At 37.6% G+C, this 14,730-nt stretch overlaps 1 protein-coding gene and 1 long non-coding RNA gene across 2 annotated transcripts in view; both read right to left on the bottom strand.

Annotated features, from left to right (window-relative positions):
- Positions 1–14,730, bottom strand: part of LOC107105016 — a gene marked incomplete at its 3' end in the record, with an annotated part of 27,328 nt that overhangs the window by 3,842 nt on the left and 8,756 nt on the right. The gene's annotated exons all lie outside the window — the stretch shown is intronic.
- On the bottom strand, positions 12,431–14,454 carry LOC107105017. Its single transcript, XR_001482315.1, has 4 exons — positions 14,417–14,454; positions 12,775–12,825; positions 12,635–12,694; positions 12,431–12,554 (listed from the first exon to the last, which is right to left on the bottom strand). It is a non-coding gene; the product is annotated as an uncharacterized LOC107105017 (long non-coding RNA).

The following is a 14,730-nucleotide window of genomic DNA, read 5'->3' on the forward strand; positions in this document are numbered from 1 at the left end:
GATCTGGTTGAACTGTAAAGTGCCTTGAGATGACATGTGTTGTGAATTTGGCGCTATATAAATAAACTGAATTGAATTGAATTGAACAACATAGTGAATTCAAAACATTAAAACTGACGTCTGAATAAGGCTGACATGTAAAATATTAGTTTGAACGTAATTAGGAGATAAAATATTATGCTTCCTTTTAGTAGAAAATAGCATTTAATATTGAATGTGAAGCCAATGCACCAGTAAAGAAGCTTTTTACTGTCATATTATTGTTGCCTAGACTAATAAATAATTTAACGTTGTGATGTTAAATTTTTTATTAATCTTGATAAAGGCTGCCATCAGAACAGGTGAAATCTCTCATAGGTGTGTGACTGGCAGATAATCTAAAAATGCACCTGCTTGGTCGCTGATGTTTCATGTCCCTGTCCCATTTGCTCCCATGGGAGCAGCACATGCTCTCTATGCCAGGAATTGATAAAAAATAAAAATCCAAAATATATTGCTTGTGGGAAGCAATATTAATAATCTACAAAGTCTCATGTGCCCCTATCAAAACTCTCTCTATATACGTTCTTCAGGTCCCATGTTGCATATCATTTTTAAAGTAGATAAATTAGGTCATTTTTTTACACAAAGCATCTGGAAACTTAAAAATGCCATGCCCTTCTGTTTCTGTTTAACTACAGAAATGGGACTATATTATTAGAATTTTATTATCATTACTATCTAAAAGGGATACAAAACGAAATAGTTGTCTATGTCTAACTCTGAGTTATAAAACGTTTTTTCTGCTCTGGTCAGATTTATATAGAATCCATTCTGCTCTGCCTTTAACCCAACAGCAATAGGTTCTAAGAGAGGGCCTATAGGCTCATCCCTTAAAAGTGAAAAAAAAAAAAAAGTATAACTTAGGAGTCAATCCCCAGTACCTGTAGGCCTACTAAATGAAACCATTATTAGCCAATCAGCAAGTGTTTGTTATAATAAAATTGAGTCAGTGCTGAGCTGCACTCTGGATGAAATCTGTCAGCTCCATTGTTTGCGAAACAAACATATAAAAACTGTTCACTGGGTTGACATGAATTCAAGCATTTGCCCCTTTCTGGAAAATAAATTGATTGGGTAAAATGTAACTATTTAAAGAAGAATTCCCCTTTTGGAAATAGTAACGTATTTTTCTTTTTCATAACTTGTGGGTTTCTGTCAATGTGAAAGAGATACGGCACACCAGTGGAACTAACACTTAAATAAAGGTGTTTCTTCCACAACCAAATTCCAACGAGTCTGCACTGATGCAGATTTAATGGGTGAGCAGTCCTCTTACCCTACCCAGCCTATGCGGGAAAACCAAAAGCAGAGATTAGTGCATAGGGGTTGTGTTTAGGGGTCAGTTTGGAATTTGTCCAGTCCATTTGTACTGCCCTCTACAATACATGTAAATCGTTTGCTCAAGGCAAAAAGTTCATCTTTAATTTGAACACACCTTGAAAGTATCATTCCACCCTGTTAGCTCATAGTCTCTTCTAGCCCTGCTGCTGTTTTCTCCACTGTAGGATTGAGGAGCTCTGCTGATCCTGTATTTACTAGATGTTTCTGCTGGTTGTTTTCCAGTTATACATGCACTGATATCCTCCACCTCCCTGACTCTAATATCTCTGAGTCACTGTCTCTGCTCTGAATATTTGGACCTGTTTAATTGCAGAGTCATGGAAACTTTGTAGGAAATTAAGAAGGAGAGTCAAAGCATAAAAATAAAAACTAAATACAAAATTAATAAAAAAAAAACAGTTGGAAAAAGTTCACAAATCTTGTTTATCTTTAATGGACTTATTCAACAATGTTGATCATGCAAAATGTTTGCTTTAGATATCTGAGAAAATGTTGGAGTTTTTCTGAATATTTTAGTTAAACAAACTGTTATTTTCCCATTCCTTCACTCTGTCTGTTATGATATTAGTGCTGATGACTGGCTTGATTGATTGACAGAATAATCTGGCCATTGGAAGAAAATAGCGTTTGGACGTAGAAGAATGTATATCTCAACTCGATTCAGACATACAGGAAATCCTAACACATTTGTGTAATCAGGACACCACTGCTCCCACACGACAGCGTCAGCGTCTATGGCACCTGTTGTCAGATCAGATTGTCAAGAGCTGCGTCTGTTTCGCACTGAACAGTTTAAAGCTGACTCTGATCAATGTCGGGCTAAGCCAATAAAGTGAAGTCGTGGGGAACATCTGAATGGCAAAACAATTCTAGTTAATTTAAGTTCTAGTTCTGCCCAGTTCTTCCCTGAAGGGAGGCTTCTAGAGGACTTCTGTTACATATTCAGGGACATGGATCTGTACTGGAATGTACAGAATTTATCCTGCTGAACCACACCAAACTTTTTGTCTCCTGAGATCTTCTGCTAATTCCTGCATTCATAAACTGTCTGCATTCATGGACTCTGGTACTGATACTGAATTTATGGATGGGGACTTTGCCAGACCACTGGGTATAAGGCTTCTTCCATCCCTGGATTCCCACAAGGTAATAGCCTTGGTTGGCCATTTTGAACCAGTTGATCCACAATGCGAACTATTTGCTACGTATTCTCGAGGGCGATGAGTGGAAGACAGCATTCAACATTCCAACAGGTCATGACGAATATCTGGTCCAGCCTTTCAGCCTCACTAACGCTGCAGCTGTTTTCTGACATTTAGTCAATGAGGTACTCAGGGACATTGTGGGACAATGTGTTTTTGTTTATCTGGATTACATTCTTATTTATTCTCAGGATTTGGATTGCAATAAGAAGAACGTAAGAGCTGTTCTATTGCACCTCTAGCAGAATCAGCTCTTTGTTAAAGCTGAGAAATGTGAATTTCATGTTGAAACTATGTCATTCCTGGGTTTTGTGGTTTCCCCTGATCAGATTGCCATGGACCATATGTCAGCACCAATACCAACTGGCCTGTTCCCAAAGATAGAAAGCAACTGCAGAGGTTCTTGGGGTTTGCTAATTTCTACAGAAAGTTAAACAGAAACTACAGTCAGATAGCTGCACTCCTTCATGTCTTCATTTCAGATAAGATTAAGTTCTTTTGGAATGAACAGGCTGATGGAGCCATTCAGAGACTCAAAACTTTGTTTACTTTTGCACCTGTTTTGGTTTCCCATGATCAAAAAAGACAATTTATTGTGGAGGTGAATGCCTCCAGTACTGGAGTTGGGGTGGTCCTCAGCCAAGAAGCCAGGGATAAAAAGATTGACTCCTGTGCCTTCTTCTCCAAGGGACTTTCAAGCATAGAGTGGAGCAATGATGTGGGGGATCGCGAGCAATGGTGATAAAGCTGGTTCTGGAGGAATGGAGACAGTGGTTGGAGTGGTCCAAGATTAATTTTGTGAGAGCTGTTTGAGAATACTTTGGCACCCGAATACCGGAAAGTCCAGAGGTTGGGCTCCTCACCAAAGACCTGCCTTTAAGGGTGGATAATAGGAAGCCTCATTTTATCAGGCTGTTTCCCACTACTAAAGTGGTGAACCTGGTTGCCGTTTACCCCCAGCTCCCTTATTCCATGTAAATCCAACCTATTTTCCATGTGTCCCATGTTAATTCTGTCATGATTTTGGTGCTGATGACTGACTTGATTGTCCATTCCATTCACCTTCCTTGCTCCGCCTAGTTTCTCATCACCATTCATCTGCGTCACCTGCTTCAGTCTCTATTTAAACTGTCTGCTTCCAGTCACCAGGGCTAGATTATTTAAGCCTTTCTTGATAGTCTTCTTGCGAGTCATAGTGTTTTCTGATTGCCTGATCCTGGCCTGTTCTGTCTTTGGACTTCTGATTCTGCCTGTTCCTATTCTGATCTGTTTGCCTGACCTGTATTTGGACTCCTGATGGATTCTGCCTGTTGACAACTCTGGAACTGCTTCCTGACACCGACCTGGATTTCCCTTTGGCACCTTTAAGATATCTGATCTTCTGGCCCGGAATCCTGTGAAGCTAATCAATACTGGCTCTGGCTTTGTCCTCTGGATTATCCTGCCTTCCTCCGTCTGCTTGGATCTGATCTCCTGTCAGATATGCAGTCTTCAAGGCTTCAGTGCCTGGAACTCTCTGGGCAGTGTTGGCCACATCGTATTGTCAGCTGTTCGGTTGTAATCCACCTCTTACTCTGGGCACGGAATGAAGTATAAAACCAGATACTAACTAACACTTTTGTAATCATGCTTCGCCAGATTAACATGGTCAGTAACCTGTGTTTACCTCATGCAGAGGTTTCTGCCGTAGACGCCGTAGCTGCCCACTGCCAATCAGTTTTTTTTTCAATATATGCTTTTTTTGAGAAATCTAACTGTCTGTCTACATTTAATACTGGGTCCTCTGTTCTGAGCCTTGATACCTTAAGCAGAAACTGTGTATGTATCTGAAAAAACTTTAATTCATAATCAATATTAACCAGACTCTAGTCTAGAGTGTAATTTTCCACCAACAGCTGAGTCTCCCTGTTAGTGTTAGAACTAAGTAATACTGTATGATAATACAGATGAGAGGTTAAAAAAGCTATTGTTTAGAGGAGCCTTGGATGTGTTTTCTAACACGATTAGTAACATTTCCATAATTCATTTCCAACTACAAAACTCATAAATTGCACAGTAAAAACGGAAAATAACCTTTATAGTACACACCAGTTTCTGCCTTCAGATCTCTGACAGCAGATGGTGCTGAAGAGAATGAAAACGTTTGAACCGTTGCAAAGAGGTAGAAACATTATCCTCCTTACATTTTCACTCATAAAGGTTAGGTTCAGTTTTAGACTATGATAGAATAATTTGATTTCCCAACTACAAATCTCAAAAATTGCACAGTTAAAGGAAAAAAATAACATTTATTGTACAAACCAGTTTCTGCCTTCAGATCTCTGACAGCAGATGGTGCTGAAGAGAGAAACTTTTGAACCATTGCAAAGAGGCAGAAACATTTTCTTCTTTACATTTTTACTCATATAAAGGTTAACTTTTAGACTATATTTCATAGTAGAAAATCCTAGAGCAGATATTATTTAAAAACACTGAGTTGACTATACCATTTACTCCTGGGGATGAATCTTCACCATCTGTAGTGGTTTCATTCACTGTTTCACTCTGATCTGTTGAGACAATCAAATGGAGAACTCATGAGAAAACTCATGCACTGTATGTTTAGAAGTGAATTTCTGAATTTTACCTTCAGCACAGATTAAAATACAGAGTTGCTGATTTAATCTGATAAGTTCCAGAAAAAATATACCTTAATGAATGTATTCAAATTCAAATTGTGTAGAAAAATGTCAGTAAGTTACTAGAACAGAAAAAAAAAACTGATTCTCACCATCATCCCATGCAGAGATGAAAGACCAGAGCACTGTAATGAAGAACAAATGCTAAATTATGACAAATACANAAAAACACTGAGTTGACTATACCATTTACTCCTGGGGATGAATCTTCACCATCTGTAGTGGTTTCATTCACTGTTTCACTCTGATCTGTTGAGACGATCAAATGGAGAACTCATGAGAAAACTCATGCACTGAACGTTTAGAAGTGAATTTCTGAATTTTTACCTTCAGCACAGATTAAAATACAGAGTTGCTGATTTAATCTGATAATTTCCAGAAAAAATATAATGAATGTATTCAAATTCAAATTGTGTAGAAAATTGTCAGTAAGTTACTAGAACAGAAAAAAAAAACAGATTCTCACCATGATATTGTGCAGATATGAAAGACCAGAGCACTGCAATGAAGAACAAAAGCTAAATTATAAGAAATACATGTTAATAACAGTTTTCAGGTTAGACTGGTAAAGAGATAAAATATGCAAAATTAATAAACACTAAATATTAAAAAACATTTCTTTAATTACACTAAGATGACATGCAACATGCAGAAATATTGTTTTTGATCTCTGAACAGAAAGTCAGATATATTCTTACAGAAAAAGACCAGCATGCAGAGCAGAGCGTTCTTCATCCTCACATCCAGACCTGCTGCACAGCTCATCAGAAAGGCTTCTACTGTATTTGAACTATAAAGAAGAAGGAAGAGTTAGACATTACAGATGACACCAGCGTGCTAGATATCTCTAAATAAAGCCTGTGTGTTTCCTTCCCTTTTTATCAAAGTTCGTCCCACAGCAGCAGCTTTGACTGCAGCCATTGGTGGGTTATACTTCCTGTCCACTGCAGAAAGATTTTAGGATTTGTGATATGCAGATTTAAACGATTATAAGAAAAACAAAGACAGATTTTAGAAAGGGTTTATGCAAATCATAGTTTGGGAATGCATTTGTGCAATTAAACCTTTGTTTTCCTCAATGATTGTTAAAGAGCTGCTTTTTTGGTTCCTGCATTTCTAAAGTTATTGTTCACACCTATTTCAGCTGACTTATTTTTATCTGCACAGCAGCTCAACGATGCACTATCAACCTCAAGTGGGTCATCTTTGTCTTTGTGTTTATGCACTGTGATGGGCTAAAATGGTCTGTTAATAAACAGTAGTTCGAGACTCATGGAACATTGAGGATCACAATGATAATCAGAAAGGAGCTGAAGGGAACGCAGCTACAACTGAAATTAATTACTTCAGTCACTAACAAGCAGGTGACTGAAGTTGCTCACCTTTATTTTATTAGATGTTAAAGCATCAAAACAAATGAACTTCTATGTATCCATTAGAGATCAGAAAGGTGTGTGTAAACAGAGTCTTCCAACATGAGAAAAAGAAAAAAGCTTCAAAAGCTCCACCATCATCCTGGTACCCAAGAAAAGCTCCATTATGGGGTTAATCTACAGACCTGTCACCCTTAAATATATGTAGAAAGTTTTTATTGATGTTAAAGCATCTGAAGGACATGACAGGCCACCTCCTGGATCCCCTGCGGTTTTTATTTAACAAAAAGTTCAGCAGTTGATGCAGTCATCTTGAGCCTACACTTCATCCTGCAACACCTTGACCACCCAGGGTCATTCAGCAGGATCCTGATCCTGAATAAGCTCAGCCTTCAACCCCATCAGTTAGAATACTGACGGCCTTCACTGTCAGTGGACCATCAGCCTCCTGACTGACCAGCAGCAGCAGGTGAGGCTGGGGAGAATCTTCTGCTGCACAAGAGCTGTCACACCACCACCTTTCCAGATGTTTGTTCTATCTCCCCTCCTCTTCTCCTTCTAACACCAGTGACAGAACCTCAGTGAACCCACCAGCTGTCCATGAAACTCCTGAGGTCTGCAGATGTCACCACTGTCATTGGTCTGATCCAGGATGATAACCTGTCTGCATTCAGGCAGTAGGTCAATAGGCTGGTCTGCTGGTGAGGTCAAAACTACCTGAAGCTTAACATATTCAAGATGGCAGAGATGATGGTGGACTTCAGGAGAACTTCCCCCTCACTACCTCCCCTCACCATCCTGAACAACACTGTTCTGACTGAGAATCATTCCGTGATGAGGAAGCTAAGGCTGCTTTCTGCTAAACGGAAAATATTTGTTGGCTGTAGCTGCCTGAAGAATAATAATGACCAACACTGATACATAACTTACCCTAAACCTGTCCTAAACTCAGTTCAGACCTTATTTCTAAATCTAACCCCCACCCCAAGAAGATAACTGATCTTCATGGGAACCAGTTGGCCTTAATGAAGTTGGAGTTTTAACCTTCTAGTTGTTTAGCGATGGGATATCAGGCAGTTTAACAGCAATAAAGTGATCTGCAGCATGAATGGGGTCAAATTAAGGATAAGTGTCAAATTACCACAGAAGATTAACTTTGAGCTTCATGTTTAAAATATTGAACTTTTCGCTTCCATCTAGTGGTGGATAAAGTACAGTGCAGCAGATTTCCCACTTTAAAGCAGAACTTTTTAACTCCCAAACCACATAATGGTGACAGATTACTGATGACCCAAACTTGTAGTTATGTTTAATTAACTAGAAGAACACTACACACTACTGGAATAAACACATAATACATAAAATAATAATTAAAAGACATGATAAGTAATACAGAAATACCAAGTTATACATCTATGTTTATTTATTTAATTTTTTTGTTTGTTTTGTTTTGTACACGTTATAGGCTTAAGCTTTAAGTCATTTAACTTAAATTAAAGTGCTGACATTTCTTGGTGGGAACCCCAAAGGGAGTTTTTGAAATTCAATTAGCAGACGTGACTGCAACCTGAGCCTCTCTGAAAAATTCTTCTTTTCTTTGAATATTCAGAATTTGATTCTGAAGTTTTCTTTGACAAGACTACAGTTTAGGACTCAATTAATTATGGATTTTGTTCTCAAATAATCTAATACAATACATCCATCCATCTTCTTCCAGTTATCCGGGGCCGGATAGCAGCTTCAGAGGGGAGGCTCAGACGTCCCTCTCCCCAGCCACTAGGGCCAGCTCCTCCGAGGGAATCCCAAGGCGCTCCCAGGCCAGTCAAGAAACATAGTCCCTCCAGCGTGGCCTGGGTGTCCCCTTGGCCCTCCTCGCGATGGGACGTGCCTGGAACACCTCACCAAGGAGACGTCCAGGAGGCATCCTAATCAGATGCCCGAGCCACCTCAACTGGCTCCTCTCTATGTGGAGGAGCAGCGGCTCTACTTTGAGTCCTCGCTGGATGACTGAGCTCCTCACCTTATCTCGAAGGGAGAGCCCAGACACACTACAGAGAAAACTCATTTCAGCCGCTTGTATCCGGCTGAATCCACCAATATAGTAATTTAGACTATGGCTATCAACAGTTAATAATCACCAACCACAGAAGTTGTCTCTGTCCATTCAAATGTTAACCAAAGGAGGGTGGATCTGGCCTGAATGTTTACTGTATAAAAAAAACACACAAAAGACCACTGGTTAAAAAACAATGGTACCTTTATAGCATAATAACCCCCATCACAGTATGATTGTTTCTAATAAGTAGAAGGAAGGACATTTCCCGAAGTAAAGTTTTGAGGTAACTCACCCTTGCTGCATACTCATGTGTGCGTAATATTTGGACTGGCACCAAAGGCTTCATGGGGTTAGTTCATCTAATATCATCTGATATTGGGAAGGAGCAAGAAACTTTGCAGCAGCCTTAGTAGGTGGAAACTTGCTTGTTCACACTTGATGGTGAGTGCTGTCACCATATCTAGTCAGGGACTTGCATCACAAGACCTGATGGCTACTAGCGTCACCAAACCTAGGGACCACTGAAGTCACAACAGGTGGTGACGACTGGCATCACCACTAGGTCTGACCATGCAAACACTAAACACTATTGAAAATAAGGGCAAGTAAATAAAAGCAAAAAAAAGGGGAAAGAGGTTTTAAGAGTCCGTTCCAGAGTCTCTGAAGAATTTTCAAGTTTTAAAGCTTAATCCATTCAAGGTAACCTTTAAAATAACAGCAGATAATAACCAGAATTACCCTTTTGCAAAGATTTTTAATACAATTAAAACTGTGAAGTTTTATTTGGTTTTATAGTGAAAAATGAACAATGGCTCAGTAATCTATTAAATTGTAACAAAACTAGGACATAATGGGCTAGGTCAGAAGGCCCAGCAGGTCCTGTTCTGGGGTGGGCCCAGCTAGAACAAAATGGTTAGAGAACTCAAAAAACAGATGCTACCATGTTGCTGGCAATGAGGTATTTAAGAGCTAACGATGCTAGCCTCTCTGCCGTGTGAAAAAAAGTTTTCAACTATTTAGTACAGTTAAATAAAGGAGATCGATGGATTTACTCAGTCGGCACTTTATTTACTTTTCAAAGTAAAGGAGAACAAGACATTCACAGCATGATGGTCTGCCCAGTTCTAACTTAGACAAAGTTGTTCCCTTGCTTTTAAGGCAGAGTCAAAACAATAACAGACACTTTGGTTAAACAGTTACCTGAGTATGTGGTTTTGTTATTGGAAAAAGGTATGTCCTGTCTATAACCATCTCCCACTCAGACATTTGGTGGCCTTGCAAATGAGACAAACTATAGTAGCTGAGAACAAAACATTTTAGTGCATAACATCCATCAATATACTGAGAAAGAAAGAACAAAAAAAAAAAAAAATTCCCACCCTTTCGCCCTTTCTATTATAAAAGGGTCTCATCCTTGTGTAATCGATAATTTCAAAAAGGAAAATTTAGTACATATATGCAGGTAAAAAAACAAAACAAAATTAAAAACTAATTTTGAATAAATATAAAAAATCTAAAAAGCTAAAATTGTGAATATATGTAAAAAAGATCTAAAAACTAAATTGTGAATATATGTAAAAAAAAAAAATCTAAAAACTGAATTGTGAATATATGTTAAAAAAAAATCAGTGGACAATGTTAATAAATGATTATGAAACAACAATGATTATAAACCTTGAAACTTAAAGAATTAAATTTAGTAACTGCAAATCATCATAAAATCAACCATGTTTAGGCGATATAACTTGTCAAACAAGAAATACACTGCCTGGCCAAAAAAAAAGTAGCCACTTGGATTCAACTAAGCAAATAGGTACGAGCCTCCTATTGGATAATTACTGCATGGGCGATTATCTATCAGCTGGCAACAAGTTATTTAACCCCAACTGGTGCTGATGACTTGCTTCTCATTTCCTAAACAACCATGTGGAAAGACACATCCCGTGGTCGTGGAAAAGATGTTAGTCTGTTTGAGAAGGGTCAAATCATTGGCATGCATCAAGCAGAGAAAACATCTAAAGATGTTGCGGAAACTCTACCATCATCAATGCAAGATCTTGGTGAAAAATGAATGCAACACTGGATGGAAATAAAACTTTTGACATTGCAGAAGCTTATCGATACAATGCCACAGCAAATGCGTGCCGTAATGAAAGCTAATGGCGGTCCAACAAAGTATTAGAGTGAGTAACTTGTTTTTTTTTGGTGGCCACTTTTTTTTTTTGGCCAGATAGTAATTACAATATAGTAATAGTATAGTAATTGCAATACAAACCTCTAGTGGTAGAATGTGGAACTGCAGCACACATCAATGACCCTCAATGCTCATAGATCCAGATATGACTTTTTTTTTCTCTTCTGTATGAGATTAAGTTGGGCTGTAAGATGATTATTTTTGAAAAAAAAAAACATAAACTCATTTGAAATTGTTATTTATTATTATGTTAGGCAACAGGATATATACAACTTTTTTCATTTTTTTTTTTTGCTTAAACAGCTGCTGCTACTCTGAGATGGAGCATTATACTTTAAATCTGATTATGATGCCTTATGTTTTAAAGAACAAAATCACAAAACTTTACCATCCAGATGTGTTTCTCAAGTGTAATTAACATATTGGAAGGTGAAGGTTTTATAGCAAAGAAGGAAATCTAAGATTGAAAGGTTTCATTGTCACTCTATAACTCTACACAGCAGGAATCATTCATAGAATTTAAGCGACCAGTGTCTCATTATTTAAAGCAAGCAGTTAAATAATCCAGAGGATAGCTAAAGCTTACAAAGTATGCTATGGAAAACAATAAGAACATAACTGATTTAAAACAAAAATCAAAAGGAGCAAGGTTCTTCTGTAAACTCTGTTGAAGTCAGTTGCAAAATATTGTTTTCCACATCGATTTATTATGTCACACAGCATTAATTTCTTATAAATTCAGTTTTTTTATTTATACAAGTCCTCCTACTAAACTGTAGCATCAGAAAACACAACAGTTCCAGTTTATTCAGTTTTTAATCCAAATCTACCAATCTCTTAGAATTTAATAAACATAAGTTCAGTAGTAGATAATGGGGAGTTTATGAGATTGATAAGAAAAAAATAAAAGTAGAGCCTTTATAATATTTGACATAATATCTATTGAAAGTTTAAGCTTTCCCACATACCAGACCATTGTACTTTATTCTGGAATACATTGTCTCTTTTAGAATTGTTTTTTATAGGAGAAATAAAAAAAAAAGTTGAAAGATTGAAAAATATATTCTTATATTTAACATGTAACATATTAGAGGAAAAAAATACATCAGAGCCTCCAGCCTACATGTCAGCATTGTCGTCCAGAGCTGGTACTGATCTCAGAATAAACTGCTGCATCCTCTGCTGCTGGACTTGACTTTCCTGTCAGTGAGAAGATATTTCTTAATAGAAAATGTCAAATCAATACACTCAAAGCAGATTTTAAATACTGCAACATTAAATGCAGAACAGTGGCTTTTATAGACTAATTTTAGCAGTGAGGCTACGGTGAGACTGGTGTGTTTTCATGGTGGCACAAAGCAAAAGAAAAAAAACGGCAATAGCAGACCGATGACCCTCTAAAAATGCATATAATTACTTCCCTCTATATGCAGATCTAGTGGGTTTGGATGCGCTGAATAACAACATTTGCTGAACCTTCTTTAAAGGACACTGACGTTTTATTAGTTGGCTTGTAGATATTAACTAAGAGAGATAATGATGAACTGAACTCTATGCTGAGATGTAATCAGCTTTAGTGTAATGATGACATGAAATTGACTGTACCTGCAGCTCCTGTTTTCACGTCAGAGTAAACAGCGCCCTCCTCTGGTGGCCTATGATGTCTACCTGTAAAGATAATCCAATATGAGGGATAAAACCACTCAGTCAGTTTCTCATGTTTTACATTGTAGAAATGTGGGACTCACTCTCTTTCTTAGAGGATTTTATTTCAATGACAGAGTATGTAACATCTCTGAGTTCATCTCCTGCTGAAATAATGGAAACATTTTTATTATTTACTTGACTGTAAATGACATGATTGTATGCTTTAAAACATAAACTTTACCATTTCCAGCAACTTCAGCAGAGTTGATTATATCATAGAGATGAGCGTCACCTATAGTGAATAAAAGACCAAAAATTTTCATGAATTTACAGAAATTTAACAGATTTTCAACAATTTACCTAAACCATTAAAAACTAATATATAGAACTTGACATTAACATAGTGATCTAAACAGCACCAGTGGATTAACAACAAAGCAAAAAAAATAATGATTCAAAAATCTGCAAGAGAAAAAATATGTATATATGTCCCATAAAATTACGAGACCAATACAATCATAACTGGATGTGTACACCTTATTTTACCCTCCTTAACAGTTCAGCCAAACATGTTTCTCTTTGGTAGAAATAGAGTAATATTCATTGTTACTATTGGGAAATGGGCAGAACTCCTTCATGGTTTTGGATCAGAGCATACAGACAAAAATGACTGGCTCACAAAATCTAACATCAAATCACTTTATAATGAGCATTTCATCAGAATCATGCTGGTACTAAAAAGGTTATAACTACAAACTCTCTTTAGAACTGTAATTTTTCATAAGGTTTTAATGTTTTTTTTGTTTCTTAACACTTTGAATGCATCACCATTCTATAATAGTTTATGAAACTTGGTTAAAAGGCATAAACCATACTCAAAATCTCAAAGAACAATTCTCATCCTAATCAGCACAACTTCAATAAAGAGTGGCATGAGTGCAATTAGCGCCTGTTATCCATGTCCTGGCCGGACAACCTGTGGAGATTGAGGATTAAATCGGTTGCCTGTTGAGTCTTTGAGAGGTCACAAGTTTGGATTTTACCCAACACCTTCTTCACTGTATTAAAGGAAGGGTTTAAATAGATTCTTTACACAAAATAGTTATTTGTAATTGTATGTTTTTAATCTAGCTTGTGTTTTTTCAAAAGTTTTTTTGATGTTGCTGTATCCTTGAACATTTGCACAACCCCTACAGCTGGAGCCTTGATCACCAGTGTTAGGTTTATTCTTTTATACATCATGTGCACTGTTACTTTGTTAGCCAGATTAGAGAGAGTAGAAGGCCTTCCTTCACATTGTGGATGTCACTTTGTGTAAGTGGGTCATCTAAATAGGACAGCCTTCTTGTCTTTTAAAGATACACAGGATATGGGAACATCTTGGAGCCGGACTGATAGAGGGAAGCTATCTGTATTTCTTGAGCATAGAGGCAAGATGCATAGAGGTCAGGGCATGGATGGCGTGTCAGTTTCTGGTACGGACAGCTAAACATCCACATGATCCAACACATAGACTCATGAGCTATAAGAAGGAGAAGATGACCTTGTTTGGGGCTCAATCTTTGCTGGATGCTTGCGGACGTGATGTTTGAGCCCACAGCTGTGCAAGCTCCAAGCATTTTCTCTGTCCTGTAACGACCTGATCTGGAATAAACTGTTATTTTTTTAATCCTGCTTTTATAGTCCTTTTTTATATGATTTTACCCAGTTTGAGTTTAGAGTTGTAAATAACTTGCTCCAGGGAAAAGAACCGGAAGGGAAGTCCCGCGGCGCAACTGCCTTCAAGGGGACATAACCTCATTTAACACCAGCAGGAAGTCCCCAATGCAAACATACTGATAACAATACTGAGGTTGAAAAAAGCGAGAAGCTGTAGTTCTGACCTTCAGTCTGGTTGGTGTGGCTCTGACTCCTGCTCTCTGAGACCCTTGATCTAATAATTGATACAAACAGGTTATTAAGGAAAAGTCAATGAAATAAAAATATGATGGTGAGAAAGAAAATCAAAATATGGTGAACTCACCTGATGCAGCACAGATCTGTGAAATATTTTATTATTCATTATTTATCCTGCCAGTTTTTTTTCCACAGAAAATGAATCAATGTCTGTGTTGCAATAGTTAAACCAGGAATAAGTTAAATAAATATTTCAGTGTTCATGAAAAGGTCTCACCCTTAGACCGTCTGCAGCACCACA

Source organism: Cyprinodon variegatus, unplaced genomic scaffold, assembly GCF_000732505.1.
Source record: "Cyprinodon variegatus isolate N-32 unplaced genomic scaffold, C_variegatus-1.0 Scaffold2006, whole genome shotgun sequence".
In the NCBI taxonomy this organism is placed as follows: domain Eukaryota; kingdom Metazoa; phylum Chordata; class Actinopteri; order Cyprinodontiformes; family Cyprinodontidae; genus Cyprinodon; species Cyprinodon variegatus.